Here is a 19,853-nt window from a genome sequence, read left to right as displayed (position 1 = left end):
TCACACAGTTGTCAGCTCGAATGTCTGATGAGATGGTGAAGACCCCACAGAGCGCGGGCAGGGGCGACAGGGGCACCGGGCCTCCCCTCCCCCCTTGGAGCAGCTCCCAGCCCCGCCTGAGCCCCACCTCCACCTCCTGGCCCCTCCCCCCAGGCAACCTGGGAGGGATTCCGGAGGCTTCTGTTTTCTCCTGGCAACTGTCAGTCAGTCAGGTAGCTGCTTCTCCTGTCATCAGTGTGAAATTACCAGCGTGGCCTCATTATCTGCTTACTTCAAATTTGGAGGCAATATTTCTGTTTGAAGGATAATAATCTCCATTTAAAACAAAAATAACATCTCAGGTAGAGGGTTCGGGGGAAAGGAAGATGACAGTTGGGTACAGCCCAAGATGAAATGAATAATCTGGGTTTTTCGACAGAGACGCACATGCAAAGTCCTTTGCTGACCTGGCAGAGACAGCGCCTGCCTTTCCTGAAAACTATTGAATGTTTTTTCCACTGGGGAGCTAGATCTCAGGAGGGAGGCTCCGCGTGACTTTAAAATATGCGTCTCTTCCATTCCCATCATCTTCATCTTATGGGAGCCACACCAGAGGCCCGGGCTGCTGGGACAAAACAGTAATCAGGTCAGATGGACAGGAAGGATGGCCAAGGTTCAGGTTCTTATGCAGATTCAATTACCAGCACTTCCCCCGCTGGCGTGGGGGTACTGAAGGCGCCCCATTAGCATTGGGGAATGTTGTCTGTTCTCACCAGTGGCATTGCCGAGCTATCTGACCTCCCTCTCCATCTGCCCCTGTCATCTCATCACCAGAGAGTCAGGCTCAGCTTTATTTATTTTTCTCAAATGGATCCAGAAAGGGCTAGGGGAGGTGCTTCCCAATAATTGAGTGCTGGCTTTGTCGGGAAAAGCCACACTCAGGATTCCAAGTGTCCTCAGGCTGCTGTGGGTGGAATGAGGCCCAGCTGAGAGAAAGTGCGCTTGCACGTGTGTATGTGTGTGTGTACACGCGCACACAGGCCCACCAGAGAAAGGGAGAGATTAGTTTCCTTACGGCTGTGTGACCTTAACTAAATCTATAGCTTCTCTGAGCCTAGATCTCCTCCATTTACAAAATAGGAATAGTAAGAAAACCTACTCCATCCTTCTTCTGGGGACTGTATTATTACATCCTTACAAGTAAAATGAGAGGAAGCTGGGGACCTCCACAGTATCCCCCTACCCTGCTGTGAGATGAATGTGATATTGTAGTCCTGGGACTTTTGACCCCACGGGACCCATGGCCCTCCTCCCTGTGTGTGAGCTTGGCCCAGTCTCTGCATTTCTCTGAGCCTGTTCTCACATCAGCAAATGCTGCAAAATGGGGACAGCCATGCATTCGTACAGGACCCTGGTAGGGACCGAGTGAAAATTGTCTGGAACTCCTGACTCTGCTCCCCCCCACCCCTGTCTCCAATTTTTATCTATATGCTTTGAAGTCTTCCCTTTGGATGGTCTTCTCTGATTTAGCTTTCCACTTGCTAAAAATCCACAAGCTGAAGTGTGATCTCTCTGAAGCCAGCTTCGTTGAAACTTGCAAATGTGTCCTTGGCCAGCATAATGCCAGGAACATTGAAGGAAGTCAGTGAATGAATGAATGAATGAATGAAGACAGTTCCTGGCACTGGGTGAATGTTCCTTGCCTGCTGTGGGAATGAATGAATGAGTGAATGAATGAAAACCCCCTCATCGGCAAGCCAGTGCCTCTCTCTTGTCTTCCCTAGGGCCCAGCCTTGCCTTCCCCGCTGTGGCATTCTTAAGTTCCAGAACACAGGAACCGACAAGAAACTGGGAATAAAGGGGTTTGATCTGCACACTGCAAACACCTCTTGCAAAAAGAAGAATGAAAAAAAAAATGCCAGCTCCTTCTATGGGGGAAGAGAAGGCGTCAAGACATGTTAAATGGTTAGGAGGAAGGCGGCTGCTTGTTTTCCTTCTGCCTTTTGCAGGCTGGAGGGAGGTGCGGGGGGAGGTTCATTATTTTTCGGCGCTCTGAAGGCAGGTGAACGGGGAAAGGCAAACTGCAGCCTGGCACCACGTTCAGCGGCTTTGAAAAATGTAGAGCTCTCAAGGCAAGGGAAGGGTTTGATGCAATTTAAAAAAAGACAGACTCCCACACCTCTCAGATCCATATGTTTCCATTCAGATCCGGTTCCCCTCCGAGGCGGCGCTACTGCGGACTCTGCAGCGTAGCCCGGCTGTTCTGCTGACGCTGAGGACCCGCAGCTCAGGAGGAGGCAGACGGGCTGAGAGCAAACGCTCTGGTGGGTTTGAGGTGCCAATGGCAGACTCTGGGCCAGGCTGGGGTGCAGAACGGTGACAGGGCCCCGTGAGGTGTCCCGCGCGAATGTGCAATCAGGGTGTCAACCTCTAGGGGCAGGTAAGAAGCTGAAAAAATAAAAACAAGGAAATGAATAAATGGACCAGAGCTAAAGCTGGGGGGGTGGGGGGTGGGCTGTGGCTGCCTGTCCCCCTGCAAACACCTCCCTTTGGAACAGGACCAGTCCTCCACGGTTTGCTCATCTTCCCCAACTTGCACTCCTTGTGTTAAAACAGCTCTGTGAGGCAAAGGAAAAAAAAAAGTTATGTGACCAAGTGAGTTTGAGAATACTCAGTTCCTCTGATCTCCCTCCTTGCATGGCTCCCTCCTCCCTCCTTTCTTTCCCACCCCCTCCATTTCTTCATTCAGCAAATAATTGGTAAGAGCCAGAAATCACGCAGTGGGCAGGTAGTCCATGTCCCCTGTCTGTGAGGAGCCTATCGGCTATAGGAAACAAATGAACAAGTAAGATAGGTCACCAAGTGCCACATACTAGCAAGAAGAAAACTCCAGGGGTGATGGTCCAGGGTATGAGGGATGCAAGGTAAGGAAACCAGTTAGGGAAGGTCCTTGCGGCCTCTGGGTTACAGGACATACCCTTAGCTGCCGCTGCACCGGGAGGGGGGGCCAACCTCGCTTTAGCAAGTTTGCACAGATTCAATGAGGTTTTCTCACCTCCCTGCAGGACTTGTCAGTGCCTTCAGTGTCCCACTGCGCTTTGAACACCGAGAAAGTGGTGATGTCTTTGGATCCCTGCAGAAGGGAGCCTCTAGAGGGGCATTTGCTTCCATTCGTTTCCTCTGGGGCAGATCTCAGAGATTCTGTAAGGCACCCAGGTCGGACACTTACCAGCCCTGTTTTACTAACAAGACAACTGAGGTCCCCTGGTCTTGGGGACAGCCTGAAAATGAAATCCCATCTCTCCTTCAGCTTCCTTGTTCACCTGGCCTCACACTGAGCCCTTCTCCCTGGCCTCATGAGCATCAGCCCTGCCACTGTCCTTCCTCTTCCCAAACAGGACAAAGTCGTTCTCATTCCCTTAGCTCTCATCTTGGCATCTGCTTCTTCCCTTGTCTGAAATGTCCTCGAACTGAAACCCCTGGATGCACATTAGAACCTTCTGGAGAGCATTTTATTTATTTATTTATTTTAAAAGATTTATTTATTTATACAAGCACTGTGTACAGTCAGAAGCGCGGGAGGGTGAGAAAACTCACCAGAGCCAGAGCAGGGAGCAGAGCAGGCAGAAGGACCGAAGTACACTGCTGAGGGGAGCAGTGGGTGTGGCAGGAGAGGTCTGCGCGACATGTGGGACCCTCCTCCGGTGGCTGGGGAGCAGCCAGGAATCGAACCTGTGCTGCAGAGGCTGCAGGCAACTTCGCAACCCAGCGCTCAACCGCTGCGCCACTGGGGAGGCCCTGGAGAACATTTTAAAATGCTGATGATACCTAGGGCCTGTCCCAGACCAATTACATCAGATGTCCCCTGTTGGACCTGTGTGAGCTGGTGCAAGCTCCCAGGTTGATTCCATTGTGTCTCCAGGAGGGGGATCTGTGGCGGGCCATCCCCTTGGGATGCCCTGCCGTGGATCAGAGTTCCAGCTCAAACACCGTGACCTCAGGGAAACCACTCTCCAAAGCTATGCTCACCGCCCCCAGTCATTTCCCATCACCTGCTGGGTGTTGGTTCTTCTGAGTACTTCTTCTGTTGACAGTGACCTTGCCTTGTCGTTTGTGCAGTGGCTGGCTGTTTATTGTCCTTCTCCATAACTGGGGCGGGAGCTCCTGGGGAGCAGGGATCTGTGCTGTTGAAGGCACCTCTGCACCCCCAGCAGCAGGAGCAGTGTTCATCTGGGATGGGGGTGGGGGGTGGTACTCAAGTCTCTGCTGATGTGCAAGAGGCTCAGACAGGTTAAGCTGCTTTCCTGAGATTTCCCAGTTGGGGCTAGGACTCATCCCTAAGAGCCAGACCTCTAGACTTCCGGGGCACTGCGCACCACACTTAGCTTCCGTTCCTTGTTCCACAGATGAGAAAACTGAAGTCTAGGATGGGAGTGTGGCCCCACTGCCTCAGGTGTTGTTGGAGACTGAGCCTTCTGCCGTCAGCTGCCTCCTCCCAGCTCCCATCTGCAGAGGCCTGGTGAGCAGTGCTCTGTCTGATCGCCTGAGCAGAGCAGCTTTTGAGTCTGACAAGGGGCCCAATGGTGACAACCCTGCAATCGCCAGGAGACTCCAGGTGCGGTGGGGGGAAGGGGCTGCTCAGTGGACAACTTGCCTCCATTTGGACAAATGAGGCTTTCTCTACCTCCTCTGGCCCTTAAACAGACTCAGAATGGAAAGGAAACTATCACTCCTCATCAATTCAGGTGTCCTTTTCTCTCTGCCCAATCCTCCCTCTCTGCTCGTGTGTATTTTGTTTATAGTGTGCATGCTTTACTTTTTAAATAAAATAAAAAATAAGATAATAAAATAAATAAAATTACAGGCCATTCTCATCTGACCATATTGTTTTGAGAATCAATAGGATACCTGGGGAGATAGGGTTGGTTTTCCTCTGAAGATAGAACACCTGGGAGGCGCAGGTGGACCTGAGGAGGGTCAAAGTTTGTGAGTGATGGGCAGAAGGCTTCACTAAGCTCTTGAGGCTTAGACTAGTTTTTTCTCTTGTAAAATGGGGACCACACCTCCTGCCTTCAGAGTCTTACCATTTGTCTGTCCTTTTCTCCACTGACATTACTTGGTGGGGTGGACCAGTGGGAGAGAGCAAACAGGAACATACTCAGCAAAGATGTGGCCATGAGCATTTTCAACACAGCACTGATTATATTAGGAAACAAACTGGCTGCCCAATACTAGGGGACTGATTAGATAAAACATAGACATAAATAGTGAAGCAGAAAGCCATTTAAAACCTTGTGGTTGAAAACTGTCAAAAGACATGGACAGATATTCTCTCTGGGTTGTATCATATTTTCTAAAGAGCTGGTTGCAAATCATGAAGCCGCAAAATATTTTTTTTTCCCAAGCAAACAAAAGGAAATTCTCAAAAGACATAGATAGGTTGAGCTATTAACTTTGGATATGTTGGCAGTGGGAATGACAGATCATAATGATTGATGTATTGCTTGTGTGTATTTTTTGTAGTATGCATGCTTTAATTTTAAATAAAATAAAAATAAGCTAATAATAAAATAAATAAAATACAGATCATTCTCATCTGACCATATTGTTTTGAGAATCAATAGAAAATATCTGACATATTTGCAAAAGACCATATTGTTTTGAGAATCAATAGAAAATATCTGACATATTTGCAAAAGTTCCAGGTGTGTCATGAATATGAAATATAACCACACTTGCCTAGAAATGCTACTACTTGTGGAATTTGATTAATATTAAATATCTATCTATTTAGTATTTTAATCTTGAAAATTTTTCAAAATGGGAGAATTTCTAAGTGGTGAACTCCTATTCATCTCACAAGACCCAGGTCATAAGGCCCTTCTTCAGGAAAGTCTCTTCTTACCCAGCATACCTGGAGAGGAGAGAGTGAGCTCCTTTCTTTGTTTTCTCTAAGCATCATTCCATTCCTAAATATGAAAATCCATCTGTTTATTTCTTTGACTAGCCTACCAGAATAGGCCTCTCTGGACTTGGTGTCCCCAGAAGACTAGGGCCATAGTGTTTGCCTCTGAGTCCCCACCTCCTTAACACAGTACCTGGTGTTCAGCAGGTGCTCAATAATTGCTTATTGAAAACCTAGATGAATGAATGACGTTCATACTGGCTTCCTTTACTCAAGTGAGGGCTTCTGAAAGCATGTGTGTAATCCCGAGCTATAAATTGAATCGTATTTTTAAATGCACTGGGGGACTTGCTATTTAAAGGAACTCTGATGTAAATCCTTTTTATAAAATGAAGACATCTTGAGTAATGTGAATAATTGCTCCCTGACATATCTGTTTATAAGTTGAGATTTTTAAGGATCAAGAGACTGGTGCATTTTCTAAAAGTTCCTTTGACAAATATTTGTGAAGTACGTGCTCTCTACCAGGCGTGTGCTGGATGCAGGTGTGATGGCAGAGCAGCTCCCACCTTTGACGAGTTACGGCTCTGGCTACACTCGCTGCTAATGTTGTCTCAGGAGCACAGGGACCAGATTCAGTCTGCTAGTTTGAATCCTGCTTCCTCACTTTCCTATTGTGTGTCCTTTTGTTACTTAATTAATATCTCTGAACCTCAGCTGCCACTTGCACTAACTAAAGGGAATGAAAGTACCCACCTCCTAGGAGTCTAAAGATAAAATAAGACAGTACCTATAAACTGCTTGGGAGTTTGCCTGGCATAGTATGTATCAGGAAGGAGGTAGAAAGAGTCCAGGTGGGTGCACGGTCATGGGCCGTTAGTCTTGCAGGATCTGGGTGGCTTTGCTTTTTCTTAACCTGGGAGGGACCTTGTGCCTCAGTTTCTCTGTCTATAAAATGAGGGCAATCATAACCAAGAAATGAGGAGAGTTGAATGGCAAGGGAAAAAGAAAGCATGCTAAGTATTTCAGAGGTGATTTAATTAATAATAATCTTTCTTTATATTTTTGTAGGACAAAAGATGGTCAGTTTATGCCTGTTCCTATCTTCCCCTGGATGCTCCAGCCCTTGCTCCTGGAAGGAGTCGATCTTGATGTTTCTCCCCTCCCCGCGATGCCTTTGGATAGATCTTCTCCAGAGGTGCTCGGCTCTGAGACAGAGCCCTGTGGGTGTTTACGTTCCCTCAATGGAGTGTCAGGCACGCCTACCATGTGTGCAGGCTGTGCGTGTGGGAAAGATGGCTGCTCAGCAGCACAGCGCTTGCAGGAGACAAATGGGCCCTAGTTTTATCCATAGGAGAAGAATGCTAGATACCAATATGTATTTCCCCCATTTCGTGAATGGGGAGACTGAGGCTCAAGGTCCTATAACTGTCCAAAGGATGCAGAACAACATCATTTGGAGATACAGGAAAATTTCAGTTTGGAAAATAGCTGGTTGTCCACAAAACCACAGCTGTCTTTTGGAAAGTTTCATTACAGGCCATGATTAAGTCTTTGTTTCTTCAGTGCTGTCTCCCCAAGAGCAGAGCATTGAGCTAGAGTTTGCAGGTACAACGGGGGAGTTAAAAAGCTGGAGGTGGGATGTGAGTCGGCAACTCCCTGCGAGTCCTATTCTAGGAAGTTTCCTGAACAGTCCTACTGTGCACTGTAAGTGGAAGGGTGTCACCATCCGGCCTCTGGCCGTAGGCTTCTGGCAGACCCTAAACATAGAGGTTCCTTGAGATCATCTAGACTCTTTCTTCTGAGTCCTCCTTCCAGATGATGGAAGAGACTGGCCAGGGTCATCCCCATTCAATGAGATTACACAGGCAAGGCTGAAGCCTCCCTGGCTCTTCTTGCTTCCTCATCAGGCTTGACACAGGACTCCGGATGAATTTAAGTTCCCATTGTTATACTGGTTCAACAAACACAGAGAGGACAATTATCATCTGCCAGTTCTGGTGCTTTCCAGACATTAGCTCATTTCATCTGGTGGGAACAAATCTTCAAAGAAGGTACTGCTATGCTCCCCATTTCACAGATGTAGTAACTGAGGCACAGAGAGTTAAGTCCTTAGTCAAGGTCATACATAGCTGGTGAACCACAAGTAGCTGTCCCGGGGTCTCCATCCTACCCACTATGCTGTGCGTGCAGCCTATCATGAACAGAAAAAATCTCCTACCATTTGATTTTGCTTTCATTTTCTCCTGACTTCATCAAGGAGAAAGTCTCAACTTGCCGTTACTTTGTCTTTAAAACCTCCCCAAGGCTTATTAATATTTTTTAACAAAGGGAGAACAGGATTCAGACTCAGTACTTTCCTGACAATGGTGTTTATCGGAAGTGTCTTCAAGGTGATTATGCCTGTGACTAAATCTGCAGACGGCTACCCTTTGTAGAAGCAGATTCCTAGGGATCCAGAACTTGCTCAAGGCACCCAAAGAGTCAGGTCACTCAACTCATCAAAAGAAAAAAAAAATTGGTCTTTTGACCACCTGCCATCTTTAGCTTTTTCAATTCAATTCAGCTCAAAACCGATTCTACGAACAGCTTTAGAATGGTTGGCGAGAGACATCATGGTACGTGGACATGGGGGAGAATCATGAACTTTCTATAAGCGCCTTGTATCATGATTGTATGATCTTTATGGGGGGTGACCCCTTTAGCCATTCTTTTTTTCCCTTAGACACTTTATCCTGAAAGGGTTACAATCCCAAGAAAAGCATTTTCGTAAGCACAAAGAACTAATATTAGCAGATTGGGGTTTCTGTAAATATTCATTGTAATCTGTGACTTGGTGAGCATCGAATTCCACCCTCCCGAAAGCTGCACATTTATAACTTGTGAATTCATAAATATTTACGAATTCACACAATCATCACTGACAAATTATTTCATCTGACAGCTCCACACAAGCCCTGCCTGGTTTCGTGAAATTCTGATCAAATCTCGCGTAAACTTCCTGGGTGACAAGCAGAGACCAGCACAGCTAAAATCACAACCAGATCCTACAGATTCGAATGGGTCACTAACTGATATTTACAACAACAACAACCTGAGAGAGAGAGATTTTGTTGTATGATGGGCTGCCAGATGTTCTCAACAACTGTACATATATTTATAGCAATGCATCTTTGAAGGTGTCAAAAGCTGGGGGCCTTGTCAGGAGGAGGGACGTGAGCAAGCATCATGGAAAGAAAGGAGGTTGGGAGCCGGGAGGCTGTGTTTGCACCCCGAGTCCACTGTTGGGGGCCTGTGTGATCTTTAACCGGTTCCCAACCTTGCTGAACTCCGTTTATGAGCTTTGAATTCAGGATAATAAAAACAGCAACGCAAGAAGGCTGTTGTAATAATTATAGATGCTGTCAGTAGAGCCCTGGTTCAGGGCCTGCCACAAAGCAGGGGCTTCAATAAATCTTGGTTTTATTATTACTGTTGCAAATAATAGTTGGAATAATCACGATTTCTGGCATGACCATGTTTTTAGTGATTTTTGAATGCTTCCAGAGGAGGTCCTGCTTGAAAGTCCTTCTGCTTTCTGAAAGACACTTGCAAGGGATATTTCCATATCTGGTTTTAATTGTTGGGCCCCTTGAAAGAAATCACATGCCTGCAACATGGAGCCTGCAGGTAACCCTCAGTCTCTACCTACCCACTGGAGTTTTTCTTCCATGTGTACTCATTTGCAAGGACAAGAAGTAACTTGCCTTTTCCAGCTCCCTCCCTCTCCTATTCAGTGATTGAATGTCATCTTGGTAAATATGAGTTTACCTTCAGAAGAGTGGAATAAACCCTGCCATCATTCCACAGCGCTGAATTGGGTGCCTTGGGCCAGACACAGAAGAGAAAATTCAACTTTGGTGATGGGAGCTGGGTCTGCCACACTCTGATATTACTCAGAACAATCTATTACACTGATTATGGGTACCATTTGACTCAATGCCTGGTGCAAGTCTCCTGCAGGGGCAGATTATAAAGTCCAAATCAGATCCTTCTATTCCTTGGCTTGAAACTCTCTAGTGGCTTCCATAGCACCCCACCACCTTGTCCCCTGGAGTGTCCTGGACTCTATTTCTTTTTTTTTTAAGGTTTAATTATTTATGCATACAAGAGCTGGGGTACAGGCCAGAGGTGCGGGGGTGAGAGGAGACAGAGTGGGGAGCGGAACAAGCAGACTGACTGAAATACACTGCTGAGGGGAGCAGCGGACAAAGGTAGGAGAAGTCTGCTGCACTATGTGTGTAGCTCCCTGGCTGGAGATCAAACTTGTGCTGTAGTAGCTGTGGACAGCTTCATAGTGCTGACGCCTTACCCCTTGCACCACCAGGGAGGCCCCTGCACTCTATTTCTTGAAGAAACTGAGCCTATCCCCACCTCAGGGCTCTTGCTCTTTCCTTTACCCTAATGCCCTTCCTGCCCAGGGATCTGCACCTGCCTTTCTGGTCATTAAGTCTCCTGGGAACACCCACCTCCATGGAGATCCCTTCCTAACCCCTTCTCTAGAGCCATCATCCTTCACCTAATCATACTTACAAGTATCTCCAATTTGCTTTCCTTCGTAGCATTTATTAATTGGAACTCTATCATATCTTTTGTCTTTTCTTATTTTCCTCTGCTCACTCTGAGGTCTGCAAGGGCAGGATGTTGTCTGTTCCCCACACTGTCTTGCTACCACCTAGAGTGGCATCTGGCATAAACTAGGTGCTCGATATTTGCTTGACTAAATAAATAAATAAATAAATGTGGTTACAAATAAGACAGGGGTGAAGGATGAATTTAAAGTCTTCTACACACGTGCCTCAGTGTCTCCATCTGTGAAACGGGCACGAAATTGGAGTTCTCTCACAGTGCTTTGGGCTTCCCAGGCCTCAGGCATGTCAGTGGCCCAGCCCAGTGCTCAGCCTGGGAAAGAGCCACATATGGCTGATGACTCTATTTTGTGGTGGCGCCGGGATTTCGGGAGCCATTGTGTGGAGGCCTCAAGGCGGTGTTTGCTTTAGTCTCTCTGACCTCCTCCTCTATATCAGGCTTCCAGCGCTTTCCAAGTATGTTTCTGTGGAAACCCTGGCATATTTTGAGAAAACAAGCTTGCAAGTTAACTGCAGTAGCAGGACTCCCATAGGTACGGGGGTGAGGGCAGAAGGACGTCACCAGGGAGAGGCTGACAACAGACTGAAGACGAGCCAACATTCCTCAGGAAAACCGACTGCTGAAGTTTGCAACATGAACTTTTCCAGCTGTAGACAGTCTCTTCCGGTCAAGGGTGCCTGTGTGTTCAGCGCCTTCTTTAAGCGCATGAGCATGTAGGTGTGCCTACATGCTTGCACACACACGCACACACATTTTCCATAGTTGCTTTCAATAAAAATTAAGGAGAAAAAAAAGATGTTTCTTCCAAAACTTTCACAATTTAGGCACCTGCCTGTTTGGTAAATTGGACAAGGATTATCTCTTTTGTCTTCTCTCTCTTTTATTATTTTTTTTTTCCTCCCAAACCCAGAAATTCCACAAGAAGTGTTTTTAAGAGTGCTCACTGACAAGTGTACACACGCCGTCCGCAGCCAGGGAGCAAGCCTCGCAGTTGCTAACTTGTTAGACAGGAGCTAGATTACAATCATAAATAAATGATTTGCTGTCTCCTCGCATTCAGACTTGTAGCTTTTAAAGTGTGCCTGTCATCGCGGAATCAGATTTAGTCAAATGCTGTGTAACTGCAAAATTATCCTATCCTTACCTTTTTATTCTCCTTATAATGGACAGTTAAATTGGATTTTCAAATTTGAAGTGCATATGTTTTTCAAATCCCCAGAGGCTGTCTATTTTTTCATTTCTAAAGCAACTCACTAATGTTTATCATTACCACACAGAAATATTACAATTCTTAAGGGGCGCCTTACAAAATCAGCGCAGGAGAAATGTGCTTTATCGTCTCAAAATGAAACCAATTTCTCAGCTGATTTGCAATTTATTTACATGTTAGCATTTGATTTCCGGCTGATTTATAACCCCACACGGCTCCGTCTCAGGGTTTATTTAGAAAGCAGACAACGGTGGTTGGGCAGGGCTGCGGAGCGCTGCGTGGCGTGGGGCGCCGGCTTCCCCGGGTGGGAGTCAGCAATGCCAGGCCCGACTCCCTTGCTTCAGTTCCACCTTCAGGGAATCCAGCGCTCCAGTGTATGCAAACACCCAGTGTGCTAGGCCCAGCCACTGCCTGGAGGGGAGCTGCTAGGACAACTTTTCCAAAGCTGTGTGTTCCTTCCTCTGCCGTGAGCAGGGGTGCAGGTGGAGCAAGGGGAGAAGCCAGCTCGGCCAGAGTGGCGCTGCAGTCCCTGGATTATTCCCATAAGTGAATAATGAAGCACCTGGATCAAGGAAATATTGGAATTGACTATGGAGTTTACTGGGGTTTGTTGTTTTACCTTTCTGACCATTTACCTGCTTATCCATTCTTCGAACCACCCATCCAATGATCCCGCCATGCTTTGAACCATTCGCACACCCTTTCTTCCATGCTCCCCACTGCCCATCCCTTCATTCATCTACCCAGCTACCTACCCAGCTACCTACCCATCCACCTAATGACGCATCCATCCATCCACTCATCACTCCATCTATCCACCTGCCCATCCATCCACCCACCCATCCATCCCTCCATCCAATGTATGCTTATCAGTACACGCTTTCAAACTGAGTTCTAGGCTTATAAAGATGACTAACACACTGAAATGGGCCTCACAAAATCCTTGATTAGATGAAGTTGACAAACAAGTACTTCTTAAATCGATCATTTGTGTAGTATACATGAGGAGTGGTGGAATAGATTGGGGCATGGGATTTGGTTGGCCTGCTTTCTCTAGTTGAGAAACCATGAGCAGGGCCTCCCCAGTGGCGCAGCGGTTGAGCACTGGGTTGCGAAGCTGCCCGCGGACTCTGCAGCGCTGGTTCGATCTCCGGCTGCTCCCCGGCCACCGGAGGAGGGTCCCACATGGCACCAGACCTCTCCTGCCGCCCGCTGCTCCCCTCAGCAGTGTACTTCGGTCCTTCTGCCTGCTCTGTTCCCTGCTCTGGCTCTGGTGAATTCTCTCACCCTCCCACGCTTCTGACTGTACCCAGTGCTAGTATAAATAAATAAAAATAAATCTTTGAAAAAAAAAAAAAGAAAGAAACCATGAGCAAACAAGTCTTGGTTTTCTTGTCAATGAAGTGGGAGGAGGGAGTAGTAATAGCAATGACACCTGTCTGACAGAGATGTTGGGAGAGTTTTAAGAGGTAGCCAAATGAGGTGCTTAGCATAGGGCTGGGCCACAGTGAGTACTTTATAAATGCTCTTACTATTATTGTGATTATTGCATTAATAAAAGGGACAATGGAAGAAAGAGCAATTATACAGAAGACACAAATTCTGACCTGGGTTTACAGGAGAGGGAAGTTTTTTTGGGTGCCAGAGGGAAACAGAATGTGCAGTGGTGGCAGCAGTGTACCCAAAGTCCTGTAGCCTGAGGATGCAATCAGAGATTCGACAAAAGAGGAGGGTGTGCAGCTGGAGTAGGAGAGCTAGGGGACTGGCAGAGTGGAGGTGTTAAATCTGTTCAAGTAGACCTCAAAGCCCTCATGTATTAGGCTGTAGAAAATGGGTTTCACTCTGGGAATGACAGGCAATCATTGGAAGGGCTTAATAAAAAACCTGGCCCAAGAGCCTCCCTGGTGGCACAAGGGGTTAAGTTTCAGCACTACAAAGCTATCAGCAGCCACTGCAGCATGAGTTCAATCCCTGGCCAGGGAGCTACCCACATGGTGCAGCAGACCTCTCCTGTCTCACCCACTACTCCCCTCAGCAGTGTATTTCAGTAGATCCGCCTGTTCTACTCCCCACTCTGTCTCTGGTGAGTCCTCTCACCCCTCATCCCCATACCTCTGGCCTATACCCCAGTTCTTGTATGCATAAATAATTAAATCTTAAAAAAATAAAAATTAAAAATCTGGCACATTCAGTTGGCACCTTAGGAAGCTCTGCCATGCAGAGAGCACATTTGGAGACAGGGAGCCTGGGCCAGGGTAGAGTTACAACTCCCTGGAGAGCAAATGAGCTAGAACCTAGGTTCTGGTGCAGGGTGGAGAGAAAGGGGCTGATTCTAGATATGGGATGGATTTTTAAGTATTATCAGCTGGAACTTAAGGACCAATTGGAGGGAAAAAAGGATAGTGAGAGTTTCACAGACATCTTGAAGAGCACCCTATCAGAGGCAAAATGATAGGACTAAGATGAATTTTCCTCCTCACTTTGTTTATAGCTGCCCATACCATGCAGAGTTACTCTAAATAAATTTACACGAATTTATGCTACAGACAACCAGTACTTCCTCCTGAAAAAGGGGCTGCTCTCTCTTTCTCTCAGAACATGTGTGCAGATCCAGCAACCAACCTGGTTCCCTTCTGGGTAGAGAGTCAGGAGTCAGGAACTTCTAGGGGTTTTTTGGGTGAACTTGAACATATCTCTCACCTTTCCAGGCCTCACACAGGATCACCTCATGGCTCTGGAGTCTTAAACTTTAGGATACTAGGGGACAGGGGATTGACAGAAGGTCTAATGCCCTGATTTCTATGTGGTATGCCAGTTAGGAACATTTATACTGTGAGCTTAAAAATGAAGGGTCCTGAGTTCATGTAACACAAAAGTTAGAGGTTTCAGCTAACAGGTAAAGCTTGATCCAGCAGCTCAATGAAGTCACTCCCTAGGACAGCACTATTTTCTCCCATCTGTATCTCACCAGCGTCAGCTTAATTATAAATCTGATTGCTGCCAGTTCTTTGCAGGTCTCCTAATAGCATGTTTTTTTCTTCCTACCCAGCAAGGAGAACAGGGAGTATCTGGCATTGTCCCGAAAGCACTGAGACTCACTCTGTTGGATAGCTCAGTTCCCGTGTCTACCTCTGAACCAATCTCCCCTCGGAGGGAGGGGGCCAGGCTGATAGGCTTCTCCTAAGTCACATGAACCTGTCCCTACTCATGAAAGCCTATGCATCCCCACACAGAAATCAGGGCCTTCTGGGACAGGGGGAATGCTGGGACAGAACCACCACATAACCCAGACACTTTGCCAAGGAGAAAACTTTCAACTCCCTTCATTCCCTAGGAGTGGGGAGATAGCTTCAAAAATAGACATGGTCTCTGGGAAACATCTTGACTATCCACATAAAGTATTGATACATGGAAAAATGTCAAACAACAGTGCTTGTCTCAGGAACTTTCGATGTGCAAGGGCTTACCTTAAAGCAGCTGCCTCTAAGGAGATCAAGAGAACCAGTATCCTTCCCAGTGAGCTAGGCTGTGTAGGAGTCACTAACTGGCCCAGCCCAGACCACCTGCGGCCTCCATCTGCCACAACCATCAGCCACTCCACACCAGAGATGCGGTGTGTTGGGCAGGAGCACCGTGGGCTTCTTGAAGGATGGGTGAGACTTAAAGTTGGTTATTTTAGATAGGATTGGTCAGGTTATGGTGTAGTAACAAAATAACCCCCCTCACTTAGTGACCTAACAAAGGAAATGCTTATTTCTTGTGCGCACAAAGTTCATGGTGAGTTTGAATGACCCTCTGGGGCAACTATCTTTTGCACAGCAAGGCACCAGCCCAGAAAGCTTCAATATTATAGCACCTCCCAACACACATTCCTGCACTGGGCAAAGAAAGCAGAGAATAACGTGCCGGCTCTTAATTTCTCCTGCCAGAAGTGACACTCTTTCCATCTGCCTGTGTGACCATGCCCAACTTCAAGAAATCTCCCCATGTTCCCTGAGGAAGAAACGAATTGGAAATACTGGGAAGTAAAGATGTCTGTGTTGGGAGGAGAATGTTGACACCTCCCTCAGACTCACCTTCAGTGTGTCTCACTTTCACCCCAAAGGTGAGAAGAAGAAACTGTCTGGTGTTATCTGCTCTCTACCAGGTGCTCTGGATTAAGGGATGAGCTGCCTTCTAGCAGCTCGCATTCAACTTGGGGAGACAGGGCCAATCATTCAAAACAAGGACGGGGGGTGGGGAGAGAGACACAGAGAAAAGTAATTTTAGAACCTGCTTCCTGAGCTCATTGTGCGGATAAAAAGGAGATAAAGCATATGACATCCTTGGCAAGTCACCCAGGAAGAATAAAAGTTCTATAAATATAAGCTATTCTTGCCATTTTATAGATGAGGCAATTGAGGTGCACGGTAGTGGAGTGATTCTCTTGAGGCCACTAGTGATTGGGTAGCTGCAGGCACCTCTTTTAATGAACTTGCCCTTGCCCTCATTCATGTTCCACTTGTGTGAGAAACTTCTCTTCCTCCTGAATTGCTCATCCAAAGCTTGTGTAAGGCATCCTGACCAGCTCTAAGCACTATGATCTTGGATGGCCACATATGTTGGCCCTGGTGGACCCAAAGGTGAGATACTTGGTTACTTGCTTCCCTCTTTATCCAGGTTTGGATTTTCCTGTGATGCCCAAGTCCCTCCTGTAGGTGACCTTGGTTTGACAGTGGTATTTGTCCCTTCAAGCTGATAGGAGAAGCGCTGTTTGTTGCACTGTTCCATTTCATGGCCAAGAAGATCTTGGGGGTCCATACAGCAAAGATGCCAGCATCTGAAGATGATGTATCCTTTCTTTCTAAGAGTCTATTGTTCCTTGGCACAGGGTTTCTTGGTTCAGTTTCTAAGATGCTAGACCAGTGCTCTCCAAGAGAACTTTTCTGCAGCAATGGAAATTTTCCACATTACTGGTGTCCAATATGGTAGCATGAAAAGTACTAACTTCATGTGACCACTGAGAACTGAATAGTGATTAGTGTAAAGTAGAAGGGGAATTTTTATTTTTTAAAATTGTAATCAATTTTAAACTTAAATTGTCAGGTGTATTTAGCAGTTATTGGCATTGGGAATCAGAACTTTAGGCCCTCTTTTTCCAATTTCCCATGGTGGTTTGGTTCCTACTTGTTCACAAGAAGCACAGCTGAAGAAGTTCTCAATAGCACAGCACACCCAGTATTGGTCACTTCATCTGGAATTCAGGGGAAGCATGAATCTTGTATGTATCAGTCAGGATAGAAGATGTTACATTACAGTAACAGCAGTCCCCAAATTTCAAAGTCTTGATACAGCAGAAACTTGTTTCTTGCTCATGCAGCATGTTCATCTCAATTTGGAAAGAAATTCTACTCAATGCAGTAATTTTGCTAGCCTGGTCACCTTGGTCACCCATTGGGTAACCTTGGTCACCTTCTCAGAAGTTGCTGGTCAGAGTGCCAAAGGGACAAGTGAGTGATAAAGGGTCTTGTATTGGTTATTAAATCCACCCAGAATCAATGCTGCTCCCAATTCATTGACCGGGATTCTTCACAAGTCTCTACCCCAACACAGGGATAGAAATACAACTCTACATGCTCTGGAAGGGAAGAAAACCAGAAATAGTTGGTCATCTGCTCAAATGATCACCTAGTACACAAGATCAAAAGCAGGATACAAGAGGAAAGAAAGTGCCAAATCTGGGGAAAAAAACAACCTGGGATACTTGAAAGAAACTGGTCTTGGAGTCTAAAGACAGAAACCCAAAACTAAGGTTGCATATATTTGCTCTGTGATCCTTAATATGCCCTAGTTTTATACTCTGAGTAACAATGCCTGATTTAACCTTGTTTATTATATTTATATATAGGACGATAGGAGTTATTGGGAATTATATGGTTACTATCCTTCTCTATGTCTGATTAAGGAAGGAATTTGGATCCCCAGGTTAGGGATTAGTCCAGCAATTCCAGCCCTGGATATATGAACCATAGAAAGGAATGCTTGTTACTTTCAAAGACACAAGATAGAATTTCATGGCATTTCTTAAACAATTCAAGTGTCCATCAATAGAGCAATGGCAAGTGGAATATTAGTCAGTGAGGAAAAAGGAAAACTCATAGTCCATGAAACAACATGAGAAGATGTAGCATTAAGTGAATTTTGATGCCATGGAATAAATGCTGGATAGATCTACTCACATGAGGCTCAGAAATGAGATAGATGAGATGGAAGTGAGGATTGTGGTTACATTGAGGCAGGTATTAACAAGAAGGGACACAATAGGTGGGAGGAGCTACCCAGGCCTTGGATGTAGGCTCCATCTAGACCTGAGTGGTAGGTAGGCACACACAAAACTTAACTGAGTTGTTCTTTTCATATAGATGCACTTTACTATAATTAAATTATATGTCTATTTTTTAAATCTATTACATTAATTTTTTTTAAAGGATCAGTTTAATTACAGGGATACCTGGAATTACCCCATGGTGTCCCAATCAGGGCTGGTCATATGTGATGCCAGTAAATGCCAATTGAATGTGAATTGTGTGACACCCAGGACTAATACCCTGGGTGAGAACCGGTCACTTCTGTGCTTCACCCCTCATCATCTCAGGCCCTTCCAGGTTCCACGGGGAAGACTGTGCTCACCATCTGTTGAGTCCTGTCTGTGCCAAGCCTCTGCCAGTTATATCCAAGCTCTTGAACCCCAGCTGCTGGATCTTAGTTCTTTTCTCATCATGCTGGTTCCTGCTTGGTCTGCCTCATCCTCCTTCTGCTGAGGGCATTTGTTTTGGCCACATGTGAAGCCTGAGCAGACCTTGGGGCTGCAGGGACAGTCTCTCCTTAACTGAGTCTGGTGGCTGGAAGGACAGAGGGAAAAAGGGGAGATGGTGGGGAAGTAAGATGACTGCACCTATGTGCCACTTTAAGGAGCATCTGTATGGGAGGAGTGGCCTGGGAGATGAGGAAGCTGTGGGGAAGGGATGTGTCAGGGTGGGAGGCTCTGTGCATCTTGGGGAGAAAGGAGTTATTCTCCAGACGAGCAAGGTTCCCTTCCCATTTCCTCTGTCATCACCCTATTTTCATCCTATTTTCAAAAATTTTCCTGTGGCTACTATACAAAATGACCACAAACTCGGAGGACTAAAATAACATAAATGTTTTAATTTACAATTCTGGAGGCCAGAAATCTGAAATTAGTATCACTGAACCAAAATCAAGGTGTTGGCAGTCGGCATTGCCTGAAGAGGCTGTCAGGGAGGATTGTTCTTGCCTCTTTCAGTTCTTGGTGGCTGCTGGAATCCCTTGGTTTGTGGCTGCATCACTCCAGCCTCTGCCTCCATGGTCCCTCTGCTTCTGTGCATGTAGTCTCCCCTGACTCTTGCATAAAGGTCACCCAACTAATACAGAGCCATCTCCCCATCACAAGACCCTTAATTCAATCACAGCTGCAAAAATCTTTTTATTTAAACAAAATAACATTTACACATTTGCATACAAGGTAACAGTTATGGGTTCCAGAGGATTGGACTTCATATTTTGGGGGGATATAGTTCAGCCTATATAAAACCAGAGGGTTTTTACCTGGGATCATCAGTAGCAGCTGTTGTATTTCCAGCCCACCTGGTTTCCCCTCCTGCTACAGGCCCTAGACCTCACTGGTCTGTAATTCTCCTGTGTCATATTGTCTCCATTTTCTTCCCCAGCAGCACCTTTGTGAGGTCAAGAGCTGGTGATAGAGCCAAAGAGGAGGCTGATGGGGTGGTATGCCCTAATCATGTCCCCAGGGTTCTAGAACCCCATTACACACATGCTTGTCACCTCTAAGTCTAAGCTTGGGTTGAATGTCAAACATCGAGCCTAGAGAGGGTCCAGATTTGTTCATAGACACGGATAAAATCAATCTTTCCTACATTCAACAAACCTTCCATGTGTCAATCTCTATGCTGACTACTGGGGACCAAGAGGTGATAAAATCTCCCAACCCATCCCCTGACCTCCAATCTAGTAAAAAAGAGGAAGAGAGCAAATTAAATTGACCATTCACTTCTGAAATTAGGCAGCAAATATAAAAATCTGGTAGAGGGAAGAAGTGAGTGGGTAGGAAGT

General features: G+C 46.2%; 2 long non-coding RNA genes across 7 annotated transcripts; one reads left to right on the top strand and one right to left on the bottom strand.

Annotated features, from left to right (window-relative positions):
- Window positions 1-200: 200 nt before the first annotated feature.
- Window positions 201-9,344, top strand: LOC119244798 (uncharacterized). Of its 3 annotated transcripts, none has more exons than XR_008551854.1 (6): window positions 201-341; window positions 1,764-1,944; window positions 2,186-2,303; window positions 4,386-4,594; window positions 6,956-7,082; window positions 8,829-9,344. It is a non-coding gene; the product is annotated as an uncharacterized LOC119244798 (long non-coding RNA). The 3 variants fall into 3 exon arrangements; XR_005125140.2 differs by adding an exon at window positions 419-625 and having other exon boundaries at window positions 6,956-9,344; XR_008551853.1 differs by having other exon boundaries at window positions 6,956-9,344.
- Window positions 2,239-19,470, bottom strand: LOC119244797 (uncharacterized). 4 transcript variants are annotated; one of them, XR_008551855.1, is made up of 4 exons: window positions 19,329-19,470; window positions 18,393-18,604; window positions 3,035-3,180; window positions 2,239-2,597 (listed from the first exon to the last, which is right to left on the bottom strand). It is a non-coding gene; the product is annotated as an uncharacterized LOC119244797 (long non-coding RNA). The 4 variants fall into 4 exon arrangements; XR_005125138.2 differs by lacking the exon at window positions 3,035-3,180 and having other exon boundaries at window positions 19,329-19,466; XR_005125137.2 differs by lacking the exons at window positions 2,239-2,597; window positions 3,035-3,180 and adding an exon at window positions 11,880-12,285 and having other exon boundaries at window positions 19,329-19,466.
- Window positions 19,471-19,853: the final 383 nt, after the last annotated feature.

This window comes from Talpa occidentalis, unplaced genomic scaffold, assembly GCF_014898055.3.
Source record: "Talpa occidentalis isolate TD23 unplaced genomic scaffold, MPIMG_talOcc4v2.1 talOcc4.14, whole genome shotgun sequence".
NCBI lineage: Eukaryota > Metazoa > Chordata > Mammalia > Eulipotyphla > Talpidae > Talpa > Talpa occidentalis.
Note: the sequence above shows the minus strand (reverse complement) of the source record. Positions and strands in the feature narration are given on the sequence as shown.